Source organism: Pongo abelii, chromosome 12 (assembly GCF_028885655.2).
Source record: "Pongo abelii isolate AG06213 chromosome 12, NHGRI_mPonAbe1-v2.0_pri, whole genome shotgun sequence".
In the NCBI taxonomy this organism is placed as follows: Eukaryota; Metazoa; Chordata; class Mammalia; order Primates; family Hominidae; genus Pongo; species Pongo abelii.
Window position 1 is genome coordinate 89633183 of NC_071997.2, and position 17176 is coordinate 89650358.

Genomic DNA, 17176 nt, shown 5'->3' on the forward strand with positions numbered 1-17176 from the left:
CTCTCTCCCTCTGAGTCCTCAGTATCCCAGGTCACAGCCACCCACACAAATTCACATTCCTCCACCAGCTTGCACTGACACCCATTCACAGTCACAGCCCTGGCTACAACCAGACACGCAGACTCCATAACGAGGATTTGCAGGCCCCACGCAGGACTCTGCAGTCTCCAGCAGCCCTGGCCCCTCTCAGCGAGGAAAGAGTCGCCACGAAGGCAGATGGTCCGGAGGGTGCTGCCAGGACCAGGTCCTGAACCCTGTGGGAGTGGGGTGGAGAGTGCGGGGACATCTCAGGAGGGCAGCTGAGGCATCCATCCCTGCGGGCCTCACCCCTGCAGCAGGGGAATGGCAGGGGAAGGGTTACAGGCTAACTAGAAAAAACAATTACTAACGGGAAAGGCAGCACATTCCAGCCCTGCTTAGCAGAGCCGCCAGGGCCGTGGGTGGTTCTTGGATTATGCATTTCCTTGAAAACAAAAAGGAGAGTTCAGGGCAGTTCAGCTGTGCCCTGAATCTCACTCCAGGGCCTTTGTCCCCAGCCCCCTCACAGCCCGCGTGCCTACACACACGCACACACAGCCCCCCCTGGCCCGGCCACATGTCCACTGGGAAACGGAGAGCATGAATACCCCCCAAAGCCTGCAAGAAAAGCGGGGGCAGACGACAGAAGAATTGAAGAAAGACGGGGAGAGGGGAAGGGAGTTGGGATCTCGGAACCCTTGTTGCCTGGAAGTCTCCCTTCTGCTGGTGAGGCTGTGGGAACGTTGGCTCATCCTGTCATCAACGCTGCATGGAACCCCCACTCTGTGCCAGGCATTGTGCCAGGCATTGTACCAGGCCTGGGGTTCCCCTTGAAGGGCTCACTGCTGGGAAAACCCGGTCCCCCCATTCCCCCTGGGTGGTGTTTTCTATCCATCTGTCTCAGATCCCTACACTCTGCCTTTCCTCAAAAATCTGGGCTGATAGAGTCTGATTATCATATTCATACAGAGGAGCGGGAGGCTGATAAGCCTCAAAGGGAGACCCTCCCAGGCTGCTTTACTTTTTTTTTTTTTTTTTTTTTTTCCTTTTTTACTCATGACACAGCCTCAGGAAGTTTTGACAACATGTGCCCCTGATTTACTTTTTAACCAGGACATAGATGGTGGTGCCTCCCTGTGGAGAACAGGAAGGGGCAGCCATCTTGCCATAAACACAGGAACAGAATCTCACGGCCTCTGAATCCAAACAGGTATGTCCTATTTGTTAGCATGGCTCCCTTGAACCCTGCCAATGCCCTGTGGGGAGGCAAGGGAAACATTATGGTCCCCACCACAAATGGGGAAACTGAGGTTCAGAAAGAGATAAAAATCACTCAAGCCATTGTACAGGCTGCCTCCTGCTTAGAGCTCTCTCCCTCTCCTCAGCTCCCTGAATGGCTGACTCATTCCCATCTTTCAGGTCTCAGCTTAAACACTGATCCTCCAAGAAGCTCTGTGGCAACCAATCTAGTCGGCCCCTTCTAGCCTCCCTGTTGTTTCTCCTCCAGCGCATGTGGAATTTTGTGGGGAGGGGGATGAGGTCTCACTCTGTCACCCAGGCTGGAGTAAAGTGGCATGGTCATGGCTCACTGCATCCTTGGCCTCATGGGCTCAGGTGATCCTCCCACCTCAGCCTCATGAGTAGCTGGAAGTACATGTATGTGCCACCATACCCAGCTAATTTGTTGTTGTTGTTGTTATTTGTAGAGATGGGATCTTTCTTTGTTGCCCAGGCTGGTCTTGAACTCCTGGGCTCAAGCGATCCTCCCACCTTGGCCTCCTAAACTGCTGGGATTACAGGCGGGAGCACACAGTAGACACTCAATAAATATTTGTGGACTCTATTAAGAACTGAATGGCTCTGTAGCTGGGGTAGGCGGAGCCAGGCCTGGAATCCTTGAAGCCTTGGCCCCCACTCAGATGTGTGGCTGCCCTTGTCCATCAAAATCCCTCCAAGACAGAGGAAAGGGGATGCTCAGAGCCTTTCTTCATTCCAGCCCTGGGCTGTACCCTAAACAGCCTAAACTTAAAAAATAATCAGATTCCACAGTTGGGCTGCATGTGGATTATGCAAGGACCAGATGCCCAGTAGACAGGGTGTGCCAGAGACTTATACCTGATGGGACCTCAAAAGAGGGCCAGCTGATGCATGCCATTTAGACATATTCACTCACTCCATTCTGTGGACATTTTCCAGGGGCTGAGCTTGGTTCCTAGATGCAGTGCCTGCCTCAGAGTCTGACTAGACTTTTTAGGAGAGAGTCAAAGAAGCAATGCTGGCGATGCATGCTCAGACCCAGCACAGGATGAGATGATCTAGGAACTGGAATGTCAGGAACGACTTCACTAAGAGATCATAGGTGGTCTGAGAGAGGGGGTGACCAGAACAAGCCTGCCAGGCACAGGGAACAGCATGTGCAAAGGAGTAAGGAAGAGCCTAGTAGGCCTGGGACATGCCAGCAGTTCACTAGGCCTGGATAGAAAATTTGAGCATGGGGAAAGGCCAGAGAAGGGGCTGGAGAAAGGATGGGCCCAGGTCACAGGGAGCAAAGTCCGCTGGCCCAAGAAGCCAGGGCTTCATAGGGTCAGCAGTAGGGAGCCTGCCAGGGCTTTAAAGAGAGGAAAGACATGAGCAGCTTAGCATTTTAGAAAGTTCACTAGACTGAAAATGTGCAGAAAGCACAAGCTAAAGCACAGAGACAAAACAAGTTCAGAGGATGTGGCTGTCACCCACGTGAGCAGTGACAGCTTGGACCTGGGGCCGGGAGGATGGAGATGAGGGGACAGATGTAAGAAATATTTAGAAGGGAGTGAGAGAGGCTTGAGATGAACTGGCATGGGGGGACAAGGGCCAGGCTGTTGTTAAGGATGAATCCCAGGATTGTGGACAGCTCGGCTGAGTGGAGGATGGCAGCAGGAATCCAGGAAGAGGCTGGTGTATTGGTCTTGGCCATGTACCTGGCTGGCTGTTAGGGATGTGGGTCTGGAGAGGGAGGTGCTGTCCTGGTGCTCTGGAGTAGTTTGAACCCAGATGTCAGTGCCGCCTGGGGAGAGGAAGAGGTGGGGAGATGGAGTGGAGTGAGCAGAGTGGACAGTGCCCTTCCCTCTCTACTAAGCCAAACCTTAGCATGCTTCAAGATCCACTCACCCCTTCCCAACCCACACCTATGTGGGAGAGCATTCAGCAAAGACTGTTGGGAAGAGGGGAACTTGTGTCAAGGAGGGCAGTAGATTAGGACGGTGGATGGCCTTGGATGTGGGGAGCAAGGGTGCAGAGGCAGGATTGCAGGCGGGAGACACATTTAAGAACTTAAGGGGCCTCCCTAGTTTGGGCCCAGTGTCAGCTCCGTGGCCCACTGGGAGTCCTGGGAGCAAGGACTGGATGCTTGGAATGACCCTTCCTTCTGGGGATGAACTCCAGCCTACTCCAGCACAGTGACCAGATGCTACAGGGGCACTCCCAACTCCCACAGGAGCTGTTATCCCAGGCACTGCCCAGTCCAACCCAGGGAGCCGGCATCTCCAGTCTCTTGTTTCTTTCCACAGTGGGGCCTCCAGGAGCTGAGTGCTGAGGCAGCAGGAGTAGGACAAGTCCAGAACAAGGAACCCCAGGCTGGGTGTCTTTTCCCACTCCCTTTTCTTTCCTTGGTGTTGAAGAGCGAATTTCACCTCCCTTCTTATTTTTCTCTTTGCATTTTGTAGGACACACACCACCTCATCCAGCCACGGTGGCCACAGTCCTCAGGTATCTGTCACCAGCTCTCAGCCCTTCTTTCTGAGGCACGCAAGAGTGGTCAGAAGCCCTTGGGCCCCCCCGCCTTTGCATCCAAACCCCAGTGCATTCCCAGCTTTTTCTTGGTCTCCACACTCCAGCCCAAGCCTCTGTCCTGCCCCCAGAATTCCCTGAAGAAGGTCCAGGGAGAGGGCTGTGAGTTCTCTGTAAGACCAGCAGACGCAGCTGGTTGATTGCCCTTGACTCTGCTGGTGGCGGGGACATTGCTGGTGGCCAGCTGCTGGTGTTCCGCTCTGTCCCATGGGCTTGTGCCCAGCCAGCCTCAGATACCAGCAGATGGCCCCATCCCCTCTGGGATGCCCTGCCCCATTCATCTGGCCCCCATTTCTGTTTCTGATATTCTGTCCCCTTATCTCCCTTCTCAGACTGGACAGCCCCTGTGTACCTGGGATGCGGAGAGTGACCCAAGCCTCGATCCTGGCCAATGAGACTGCCCATTGAGGTGGAAATCATCGACTTAATTACCAAGGCTCCCTGGCCACCGGAGGAGACATGCAACACACAGCCTGCCTAATGCGCCAGCAGCCGAGTTGGGGAGGCCCCTGGGAAAAAGGCCTATGCTCCCCCAGCCATTCTCATGGCCTAGAATGTTCTTTGGCACGAGAGAAGTGAAGGCTCAGGGGTCCAGTGGGGAGGGCTGGGTACCAGCCCAGAAGTAGGTCTAGCCAGGGAGGTGGAGTCCCCAAGGAACACCCTTAGGGGCCTGCTGAGTCAGAATCATCCCTTATGGCACGGATCTCTCGCCTGCTCCCTGCACACAGCTCACCCGGGACTCACCCTCTGCCGGCAAGGTGAGAGGCCTTTGAAAGGCCTAAACCAGAGAGGCTGGAGGGGCTGAAGGCAGGAGCCAGCTGGCCCCAATCCTGTTCTCTCTGGAGTCCCTCGGGCCTTAGCCCAGCCCCCAGGTGTGGCTTGTCTCCTTCTTAGAGGCTCCAACGGCCAGAGCTCCCCACTCCCACCCCACCATCTTGTCCCAGAGATGGAAGAGAACATGGGAGCGGCCCCTCATAGCCAGAGTACCTTCAAGACTATGTGGCACCACCAGACTGAAACTCAGGTCCGGTGGGCTCTGCCATCCCCATGCCAAGCAGAGGGAAGGAGGGGGTGGGAGGACAGAAGAAGGAGTGGGCGGGGTGAGTCTGTGGTGGTTTGGATTGAGACGAGCTGGACTTACGTGTGTGACAGCTTTTCCTCTGGTCCCAACCTTATACCTTTGGTTTTCCTGCTCTGGGCCACTATAAAATGAGGATTGGGGATGAGATATGTGGTTTTCAAATGCTGCTCCCAGAGCTCTGGCACTCTATGGTGGAGAATCAGAGCCATTGCAGCTCTGGTCTTAGCGTTATACACCGACCATCACCCCTAGGGTTTCATTTGCAGAACCAGCCCACAGCCAAAGAACCTTTGGTCACCTCTGGGCAAGGTGATACCTCTGAACCTTCCAGAAATGGACAGTGCCATGTCTGCTGCTGGGGGAGAGGGGACAGACCCAGAAGGAGGTGCCAAAGGAACTTACTTTTTTTTTTTTTTTTTTTGAGACGGAGTTTTGCTCTTGTTGCTGAGGCTGGAATGCAATGCCGCAATCTCAGCTCACTGCAAACTCCGCCTCCCAGGTTCAAGCGATTCTCCTGCCTCAGCCCCCTGAGTAGCTGGGATTACGGGCATGCGCCACCGCGCCTGGCTAATTTTGTATTTTTAGTAGAGACGGGGGTTTCTCCATGTTGGTCAGGCTGGTCTCGAACTCCTGACCTCAGGTGATCCGCCCACCTTGGCCTCGTGAAGTGCTGGGATTACAGGCGTGAGCCACTGTGCCTGGCAGGAACTTACTTTTTAAAACTTAGATTGAGTCCAAATACGTATGTCTGAGACATGAAGGGATGAGACTGGCTATGGGACACGGGCTCAGAATGAGGAGACCCAGAGGAAAATGTGCACCCATGTTCACTGCTACATGCCTATGTGCACGCATGTACACCTGCACACACATGCACATGACACACAGAGCTGCCCCTCACAGCCCTGTCTACATGGAAGACACCAAGAGGCATTTCCATGCTTCTCCCTCTGAGCCCCACCCCACTCCCACTTACCACCTCTCTGGACTCCTCAAGCTGACCTAGCAGAGCTCTGTCAGGAGATGAGGAAAATGTCTCTGTTTTTCAAATATTTGGATCTTGCTAAAGACCAACACATTTTTTTAAGTGTGTATAATTTTAGGGCAATTTGATCCATATGTTTCTGATTCTCTTGCGCTTAAATCATCAAAATATTGATTTTTAAGAGCCATTTGATGTCGAAGGAACCTTTTTAATAAGCTTTTAAAGCTCTTTAAACCCAGAGCCTGGAGCCAGGGCCAAAGCTCAGGCTGTCCACTGGCCAGTCACACCCTCCCTTCCCCTGGATCAGGATTACTTGGAGCTGAGTCTCACTCCCCCTCTTCCTGGCCTCCCTGCCTCCCCAAGAACTACCCAGGGGTGCTGACAGAGGGGCCCAACCCCTTCTGTTCAGACTTCTCTCATGCTTCTTCAAAGCATGCCTAAGACACAAACCAAGAGGAGCAGTCATGATCTTTACTTTTTAATGGCTGCATAAAATTTAGTTGCATAAATGTGACATAAGGTATTTAACCAACCCCTGTTGAAGGATGTTTAGGTCATTTCATGGTACACCTTTATACACATTTCTGATTGTTTCCTTTGGATCCATTTCCAAAAGTAAAAATACTGCGTCAAAAAGTAGGCACAACTTACATCTATCCACTCATAAGTTGCCACGTTATTTTCTAAAAGAAATAACGTGATATTTCTAAAAGAAATAACGTGAAATAACTACACCAATTCATACCTCCACAGTCTCCTCCCCACCTCCCCACTCCCACCCCATACTCTTGAGTGGAATTCTCGTCATTCCTATTCAAATGGTGCCATTCCATCTGCACATGTGGAAGCTCTCTAGCACAGCAGTTAAGAGGAGGCTCTGGAACAGAGAGCTTGGGTTTGAATTCCAGTTCTGCTGTTTCCTAATTGGGAAAGTTGCTTTTTCTGTCCTTGCCTCTGTTTTCTCATCTATAATTTGGGGGATAATAATGGCACCTGTCACGTAAGTTTATTGTGAGGATTTAATGAGATCATCGATACAAACTTAAACTACTTGGAAAAGCGCCTGATGCACGGTTTGTGTTCAGTAAATGATAGCTAGTATTGTTATCCTTTATGCTTTTTTTTCCAACCCAGGACACTCTCTCTCTTTCCTTCCTTTCTGTCTGACCAACTGCCGCTCACACGTCAGATGTCTGTTTGGGTGCCCCGCCCTTGTTAGCATTCCCACAACACCCACCCCTTTGATACACTGGCAACGTGTGCCATTACTCATCTTTACAGTTAGTGTCTATCTTTCCTGCCACGCTGTCAGATCAAAGAGGGCAGATTTGGGGTTTATCGAATTCCCAGAGCCTACTACAGTGCCTCACATGCTGCAGACACCCCATAATTATGTGTTGAATTGAGCAGAACTGAATCAAATGACCTATGTCAGCTAGGGGACACTTTTGACCCATAATTTCCAAAAATTCTATTCACCCACAAAGGACAGAGATTTGCATCTTGAGGATAATCAAAAGAATGTGTTGAAGTTCAAAAGATGAGTCCCCAAGATGAGTCCACAAATGTTTAAGGAGATGGCAGCATCACTGGTGGCACCTCTGTGGCCAGTGTGGGTGGATGACCCTGTTCTGCGGGGAAAGTCCTGCTGCCACCAACCATGAGCAAGGCCAGTCCCATGAGCCAAAGCCCACCTCATTATTCATCTTCAATTTGTTCTTTCACTTTCAGATACTTTTTCCTTGTATTTCCAACAGAGAAAGGACTGTGCCTCTTCCTTTTGTGGCCCTGTGCTAGACATGGTGCTGGGTATTTGCCAAATGAGGCATGAACGGTGCTCCTCCTTCTCGTGACGTGGAAGTCTTGGAGAACAGCCACAATTCTGTGGATGATTAAGAAGTGCCTTCCTGTCACACTCACTACTCTATGCTGGAGAAGCTCATCACTGCACACCCCACCTCACAGGGCAGTCTGGAGATTGGTGCTGTTGCGATTCATGGCCCTTAGGTTCCCCAGAAGCTCACTAGAGCCTGGACATCCCAGAGGAAGGCCTCAAGCTCCCGACAGGGTCTGAATTCCAGGAGACCAGGCAGAGAGAGCCCCTCATTTCTCTCCTTTAGCCCCCAGTGACTCCGTCCCATACTCACAGGGGAGCCCAGTTCTGCCCAAAAAGTCCCATTTCAATTCAAATCAATTCAACTCAGTCTCAACAATACTAGCATTGTGCAAGCCAGAGCTGGGGAGCTGGGCAGACAGACACATGAAATAGGCTGTTATCAAGGTACAGGGTAAGAAATGCTCTTAGGGAATTACAGTGACCCCCTACCCCGGCAAACACCAATTTCTCGTGCTTTATCTCCTATGCCACTTTCTGTCCATATGGTTCATTATGGAAGAGACTATGTACTGTTCACTATCACAAGTTCATTGTTCATGGGGGTAAGTGTGCATGTGTTTGTGTGTGTGTTTTCATGTATGCATACGTGTGTGTGTGTGTGTGTGTGTGTGTGTGTGTGTGTGTTTAGGATTTAAGTTCCTGGAGGGCAAAGATCACATGGTGAGTTTCCCTGACTCTTCCACAGATCTTACACAAGGCTAGGCATAAAGCTGCTCTTCAATAAACACATCAATTAATGAACGAACGAACACTGAACCCTAAACTCCCCTGCTCAGGCTGAGATCTGGGAAGAGGGTGAGCCTGGGCATCAGGGGTGGTGCATTTGAAATGTGGTGGGTCCTAGGGGACATAAGCAGGTCTTGCTCTCTCTCTCTCTGGTCCTCAGTGTCAATCACTGTGCAGCAAAGCAGTCAAATTAGATGATCTCTAGGGTTCACTCAGGCTCTGGAAACACTCTGTCTCCCTCCCACAACTTGGTCTGTTCCCAATTGCCCTCCCTACTCATCCCCTCCAGATGCAGTGCTCGTGAGACTCACAAAGGCCCCCAGTCTAGCTGGGGGAGGACCTTTTGTTCCCCTGCCTTGTGGGGCTCAGGGCTATTTTGTCAAAATTCTCCAGGAAAAGAGAAAAAGCGCTGAGGCTTTCGCTAAAGCCCAGTGGGCAGGTCTCTCTGAGGACAGGGATTAAGTTTGTCTCTGTTGATCTCCCCTGCAGTCAACGCTTCTGTCTGGGAACCAGCTTCGGATTTTCTAGGGTTTATCCTCCCTCATATGTTTCCATTACCTTTGCATTACCCTTGCGCCATTTTTAGCATTCCCTTTGGAGTACCTTTGCAAAGTAGAATAGATCTCAAAAGAACAAAGCAAATTTTGGTCCAGGCTTGTTCTAAATGAATTCCTTCTTCCTTCAACAATCCCATCTTAGGAAAGAATAGCGACCCTCCTGACTCCCAGGCCTGAGCATTTCTGCCAGACCCTCCCACCAGACCTAAAAGACCATCACTACTGGAGAGGAAGCGGGGACAATCTTGAAGCGCCCCAGCTTCCCTTCATCACAGCCCAGGACAATTTCAGGCTCTGATGGAGCTGATGGTGATGGGTTTGTGGATTGACCTTTTAGAGGATTATCTGGATTTGGAAGGGTCACTTAAGGGTCAGTAAGTCTGAGAGGACCAAGCCTAATTCCACAGACAAGAGGTGGGCAGAAGGGTCTCTGTCTCCGAGTGACCCTTTCTTTCTTGGAACTGTTTGTCTACCCAGGAAAAGAGGTCTACGCCGCAAAAGATTCTTACTCTGCACCTCAAGCAATCTGCTTTGGGCTATGAATTGTCATTTCTACTGGGAATGTGAGGTTTTTGTAGAGAGTAGATGATGCTTTTGAGTAATTTGTGTGGTTTTTTAAATGCAGGTTAAAATCCTAATGTTCTGAAATGGGAGAAACACTGATGAGTTAAAAATAACTCTTTGGAGGCCGGGCGCGGTGGCTCACGCCTGTAATCCCGGCACTTCGGGAGGCCACGGCGGGCAGATCATGAGGTCAGGAGATCGAGACCATCCTGGCTAACACCATGAAACCCCATCTCTACTAAAAATACAAAAAATTAGCCGGGCATGGTGGCGGGCGCCTGTAGTCCCAGCTACTTGGGAGGTTGAGGCAGGAGAATGGTGTGAACCTGGGAGGTGGAGGTTGCGATGAGCCGAGATTGTTCCACTGTGCCCCAGCCTGGGCGACAGCAAGACTCTATCTCAAAAATAAATAAATAAATAAATATAAAAATAACTCTTTGGAGTTCATAACCAGTTGGAGGTTTCAGGTTGTTGATTGATTAGGGGGATGTTGATAACAAGATTGGCCTATTGTATGAATCTCTTACAGTATTTGGCTGTATCTGCTTCTAACAGGGCAGAGTGTAGGATCAGATATGATATTCCTAGATATTTGCATAGGTCTGTTACAACTCATAAGGAGAGAGCTGATGAATTCCCAAAGGTGTTGATTTTACTGTCACCAAGATTGAGGGCAGGACTTTGGACCCAGGAAATTCAAGTGCTTTAGAAAGTTTGGCTAACTTTAACTTAAGAATTCTATTTATCCTTTCTGTTTTGTCTGAAGATGGGGAGGCGGTATAGACAGAGGAAATTTTGAGTAAACACGAATGTCTGGCAGAGCTCTTTAATGACCATCTCAGTAAAATAAGGATACTTATCCCTGGATCAGTAGATTGGGACTTCCCTAGTAGGAAATACAAAGTTTAATGGCTTTTTTTTTTTTTTTATGCTCTTCAACAAAGAAAGACTTCAACACATTTGAAAATAAACATGCAAACAAAAACAAAAACTAGAGAACATGTCCATATTTCATCACAGAAGATAATTGTATAAAATTCATTTGGAGGTTTCCAAATGGGCCTTGAGGTCTTGATTCTCATCCATGCCCCACCTTTACTGTTTTGCCAAAATTATGTTGCTTGTGGGTGAGGTGCCCTAGACAGGGCTCAGAAAACTATAGGCCACAGGCCAATTCTGAGCCATAGTGTTTTTTGTAAATAAAGTTTTGTTGGAACGCAGCCATGCCCATCTGTTTATGTACTGTCTATTGCTGCTTTTACACCATAACGGCAGAGTTCAATAGTTTGCTACAAAGATCATATGGCGCCAAACGCCTGAAGTATTGACTAAACTCGCCCTTTACAGAAAAGGTTTATCAACCTCGGGTCTAAGATATCTCTAAGATGGACAATTTTGGTCATATTACAAGTTCCTTAATGTGGCCACTGTGATTCCTGACTGTTCTCAGGGGAGTTGTGCTGTTTTGTAGGATATGCTCGAGAATTTGTGTTACAATGAGACTCGTTCAAAGAGTGGGCATCCAGACTGTGGAGGGGTGGACTTGGACTGAGATGACCCCATGCAAGTTGGTAACAGCCAAGTGTGTTTCTTCTGTACCTCCTGTCTTGGGCTCCCAACAAGAGAGGTTGGCTACCTCCACCTGCTGTTCTCAGCAAAATGAGTTTTTGGAGATTCTGTCTCCCAAATTAACTCTCAGGAAAACAAAGTCAGGATGGAGGGAAAATAGAGTTTGTAACATTTTCAGATGGTGACCCAAGGTAAAGCTCATCTTCTGAAGGCCACCAGCCTAGCAAGACCTGAAACTTGTCATCCTTGGGGCTGGTTTGGGCCATGGACTTATTGATACTCATCTGTTGACAATTCTGTGATAATTTCCCCCTGTAGACAAATGAAGTTCGTGACAAAAAAGAAGATAGAAGTGAGGTTAGATGAATAACATGTAATTTGTGGAAAGCCCTTGCTCAAAGAAAGTTGTTAGGATAAAAGTAAAACTGACGTCTACTTATCTACTATAGCAAGGGAGAACACTAAACCGACGATTCTTCAATAGTATCTTCTTAGGAGAAACGAGTGCATTTCATTTTATTTCTATGTGTTGGGTTCAGAAGTTTTTAGGGCAGGATATCAGAAGCAGGAAAAGAACTTAGACTGGTTAATTTCTTAAGGCAAGGGTCGATGTATGAGGGGCAAGTTTCTAAGCAAAAAAAGGAAGTTTTATGTGAGTCACAACATTCTGCTGAAATGCAAAACTGATAAGGCACTTGTTCTGGTTCTCACTCCCCAATCCTTCTACAGTAATAATACCTGTCATTTATTGGGCCAGGCACTGTAGATAATTTATCTCTGTGTACCTCTGTCCCAGACAGTGTTCACACCCCATATTTAAATCTCACAATGACCCTGTAAGTTGGCATTATTTTTTTTTCCATTTGACAGAGGTGGAAATTGAGGCATTTTCCCAAAATATCGCAGCTAATAAGTGCCAGAGCCAAAGACAGGTCTTCCCTCTCATCAGTATCTCATTGGCCCTCCTGCAGTGGGACCCATAACACTGCCACCCTCATTCCCAGGCATTGTCTGCTTCTCTGTGGTTTTCAAGTAGCAGAGGTGTGCCCTCCAAACGTACCTAGTGGTCACACATTTTCATTTTCAGAAGGCCTCTTCTCATTTCTCTCCTTCTGTGTAGGTCAATATTAGGAGAGAAAGCCATGTAAATGACCAATGATCATTAAATAATCAGTAAATGGTGCTCAGTTTCATTAGTAATACAAATGAAAACCAAACCATAATGAAATACCATTACATACCCACTGGATAGAATAGACAAAATTAAAAACACTGATAATATCAAGTGTTGACAAGAATTTGGAACAACTGGGACTCTTACATATTGGTGGGAGTGTAAACAAATAGAACCACTTTGGAAACTGCTTGCCAGTTTCTACTAAAACTAAATATACACCTTCCCTGTTACCCAGTATTTCACTCCCAAATATATATCCAACAAAATGATGTCCATGTTTATAATGCTTATGGTAGCACTATTTATAATAGCTAAAAACTGAAAATTTTCCAAAATGCCCATCAACAGTAAAATGGATAAATAAATTACTGTATATTCACAAAATGGAATACTATACATCGATGAGAATGAACGAACCACAACTCACACAACAACATGGATGAATCTCACAAACATAATTTTGTTTTTTGTGTGTTTGTTTGTTTTTGAGACTGGGTCTCACTCTGTCACCCAGGCTGGAGTGCAGTGGTGTGATCTCGGCTCACTGCAACCTCTGCCTCCCAGGTTCAAGTGATTCTCCTGCCTCAGCCTCCCAAGTAACTGGGACTACAGGCAAGTGCCACCATGCCCAGCTAATTTTCATATTTTTAATAGAGACGGGATTTCACCGTGTCGGCCAGGCTGGTCTTGAACTCCTGACCTCAAGTGATCTGCATACCTTGGCCTCCCAAAGTGCTGGGATTATAGGCATAAGCCACCATGCCCAGCCCATAATTTTGAACAAAGAATTCACACACAAGAATATATGCTGTATGGTTCCGTTTATATAAAGTACCAAAACAGCCAAAATTGTTTTAATCAGGATAAGGGTTACCCCCAGCTAGGGGGATAGAAGGACTAGAAGGAGTCAAGAAAGGGGCTTCTAGGGTACTGGTAATACTCTATTTTTCAAGCTGGGTGCTGAACACAAGTGTGTTCCTATTATGAAAGTTTATTGAGCTGTACTCTTATAATTTGTGTACTATTTCTAAATGCATATTATACTTTATTAATACAAGTTTTACAAAGATAAAGGCAGATAGTCTCTCCTTTCCATCCTATTTCATCCCTACCCAATAAAGTCCATTTTCAAGACAAAGGAGTTACAAATCCAGAGGGCCTGTGTCTGAAATGCCATGCTCATCTGTCCCTACCATGGAGGTTCCTAGTGTCTGAACTGCCCTATCCAGCCCCGTATATGCTCTGCAGTGCGCCCCTTTGTCCTGCACTGATTATTCGGTCTCTGGCTGGATTGAATTTTAGCCTCTTGTTTTTGGGGTTTGTCAAGGGTTATTATTATTCTAAGTTAATAATAAGGTCAGAGGTGGGGGAGGAGAGGGGTTGTGGATTTTCACCATAGGAAGCTTCTGAAGGGAAATGATTGTGTTTGTCTATTGATTACTTCAATAGACAATAGATTACTATGTCCTTCAAGCATGGATTAATTAACACCTTAGGGTAGTTATGTTAGGCTGGAATATTAAATGTAGACCCGTATATGCTCTGCAGTGCACCCCTTTGTCCTGCACCATGAAGGTAATAGAAAGGAAGTAACAAGAGTTTTAGAGTCAGACAGAGCCCATCTCTGCCACTGACCGACTGTAGGACATTGAGCAGACCACTCAGTCTCTCCAAGCACCTATTCCCTGTCCTCAAACAAAATGATGGCATATGCTGTTTGTTGCCTGCCCAAATACCCTTCCTTCCCTGCTCTTCACTTCCCACCAGGGCTGAGCACGCCAGCTGTGTGACGTCCCAGCCTCCCCTGTCGCTACAGCATGTGCACGTGACCTTTCAAAACAATGGAGATGGGAGCGCAAAAGCATGGGAGGGCACTTGCGGTCTTGGTGACATTTTTTTGCCAGGCCTGGACCCCGACCTCTGGACAAGTACAGTTGGGGAGAGGCCTTGGGTGGCTTCTCTTAGGGGTCTTAGGGGTTTGGCTTCTCAATTCCTCCCACCAGGATAGAGGAGAGCTCTTTCCAAGCTGCAAGCCAAGTCTTGGGGCAAGATAAGGCATCAGGCATATTGGATCTAACTATTAGTGGTTCAGAAGTACCTTCTTATGTCAGTTTCAACAAGTATTTGTTCAGTGCCTATGAGTGCCAGCTACCATGCTATGTGCTGGGAACACAGTGTTAGACAAGGCAAATAGGATCCTTGCCTATCTGTTAATAACAGTCACAGCAGTTAAAGCAAACTTGAACATTGCCAGCTTTTCAAATCACTGCAAGCATATTCTCAAGTCTGTATTTGGAAACCCATCAAATTCCAAGGACGCTTCCAGAGCTCTTGGCTTAAGGTTGCCAGAGAAAAATTATTTTGAGTGAAAAGGTATTTATTGAGCCTCTACATGTAAGATGTGAGTATAGAAACAGAGGAGGTGGGTTTTCACTCTTCAAAAAACTTAAATCCTGAAGTGGTTGCTATATGACAAATAGTTGATCGGAGTAGCAAAAGGTATGTTCCAGAAACCACAGGGAGGTCTAGGGCAGTAGAGTCATCTTTGGGGAGGAGGTGACCCTAAAGGTGGTAGGATTCTGTTAGACAGGAAGGACAGGAGATGGCCCCTGAAACCAAGTGAAGGCACTGCCTAAGTGGGGCAGAACGCAAGCTGAGGATGGGGCTAGGAGGTGAATCCGGCCAGAGAGGTGGTTTGCAGCCTGATCCGGAAGAACCTTAAATACCAGGCCAAGGAAGCAGGACCACATCCTACGAGCAAAGGGAGATTTCAGGTAAAGAAGCAATATGACAGAGTGGGTGCTGTGGGAAGATTAGTCTGACATCTGTGGAAGAGATGATTTAAAGACGCTGGAGGCAGCAGCTAGAAGCCTGAGCAGCTTCGGAGCTTTCAGAGAGGGGATACCCTCTACTTTTCCTCCTGGCTCGGTTGCCCTGCTGAGTGTCTGTAGAAGTACTGTGTGGAAGAACACTGACTGCCCCCCAATATCCATTTAACCCTCTCTTCTTTCTCACAAAATCCTGAATTTGTTTGGGGCAGCAAGCTTCTCTGTTAAAAATATTCACCTTTCAAGTTGAATTATGAAATTTAAAAAAATATTCGCAGCCCCCAAATCTAGCTAGGATGCCATGTAACACATTTCTGGCCAATGAGGTGTATAAAGAATTTTACAGTGGGGCTTCTGGAAAGGTCTTGTTTTCTTTATAAAAAGACAGAATGGGCTGGCCCAGACTTCTTTCCTCACCTTCTTCCTCCAGCCTGGAACTCGGATGTGATGCCTGAAAGTGATGCAGCCATTTGTAACCATGAGAACAAAAGCTATAAGTCAAGAATGGCAGAACAGGGAGATAGCAAGAGTCTTGATTTTTTTTTTTTTTTTTTTAATTGAGATGGAGTTTCACTCTTGTTGCCCAGGCTGGAGTGCAATGGCACAATCTCGGCCCACAGCAACCTCCACCTCCCGGGTTCCAGCGATCCTCCTGCCTCAGCCTCCCGAGTAGCTGGGATTACAGGCACATGCCACCACACCCAGCTAATTTTGTACTTTTAGTAGAGACAGGGTTTCACTGTGTTGGTCAGGCTGGTCTCAAACTCCCGATCTCAGGTGATCCACCTGCCTCGGCCTCCCAAAGTGCTGGGATTACAGGCGTGAGCCACTGCGCCCGGCTGAGTCTTGATTCTTAATGAGCATCTGCATCCAATTGGACTGCTTATACCCAGGCTTCCAACTATAGGACAAAAATAACCCCTTACTTGTTTAAGGTTTCTCTTAAGTAGCCAAATGTAACTCCTAGCTGATTTACATGGAAACCTTGAACCCCTCAGTTTTCTTCTTCTTTCCATGAGCCCACAGCTGGTGCAGGAACAGGTGATGCATCTGCTATGTGCTTTTCAGAAGCTGCCCACAAGAACAGTGGAAGAGGCCCTCAGTTTGTTCTTCCCACCTTGGTCCCAACTCCCTCAGCCTTGCAGGGCCTCCCTGGCTTGTCTGGATCCTCCTGGGACCAGGGGACAATGCTAGCTGAGACAACCTAGCATATAAGATCCCAGGCTGTGAATCTAAGAGAAGGGTGCTGGGCCAGCAATCAGGAATCCTGGGATCCCAACCCATCTCTGCCATGAATCAGGGCATGACCTCAACCCATTCTCCATCCCCCTAGGTTTCAGTCACTCCGTCTTTGAAAAGAGGAGATTTAGCTAGGTCTGCAATTTTCAAACTATATAAATTAGTTTGCATTCGGCTACAAATAGCAAAAGCAAGCAGGCAGATAAAAATAAACAGCCAAAACCATAAACGGACACACAGAGAGAAACAAAAACCAAAAATAGCATAATAGTTTAAACAACAAAGAAATTTATCATTGAGGGTAACAAGAAGTCCAGAGACACTTCGGAAATGGTTTGGTAGCTGCTTCCCAAGGTCATCAGGCACTCCACAGTTCTCCATGGATTCTGGCTTCCTTCATGGGCACAGGCTGGCTCCCACAGCGCCAGGCACAATAGCAGTCAAGGAAGAAGAGAATCCATCTTTCTTGTGTTCATTTTTTCAGAAACAGGGTCTCACACCATTGCCCAAGCCGGAGTGGTATGAACACAGCTCACTGCAGCCTCAACCTCCTGGGCTCAAGTGATTCTCTCACCTCAGCTGCCTGGGTATCTGGGACCACAGCTCCTCAGGGGTGCACCACCACACCTGGCTAATTTTTAAGATTTTTGTAGAGACAAGGTCTCACCATGTTTCCTAGGCTGGTCTTGAACTCCTGGGCTCAAGCCATC

At 48.0% G+C, this 17176-nt stretch overlaps 1 long non-coding RNA gene across 1 annotated transcript; it reads left to right on the top strand.

Moving 5' to 3' along the window:
* The first annotated feature begins 479 nt into the window (after positions 1–479).
* On the top strand, positions 480–6968 carry LOC134759666 (uncharacterized). Its single transcript, XR_010136218.1, has 4 exons — positions 480–744; positions 1132–1228; positions 3720–3762; positions 4176–6968. It is a non-coding gene; the product is annotated as an uncharacterized LOC134759666 (long non-coding RNA).
* Positions 6969–17176: the final 10208 nt, after the last annotated feature.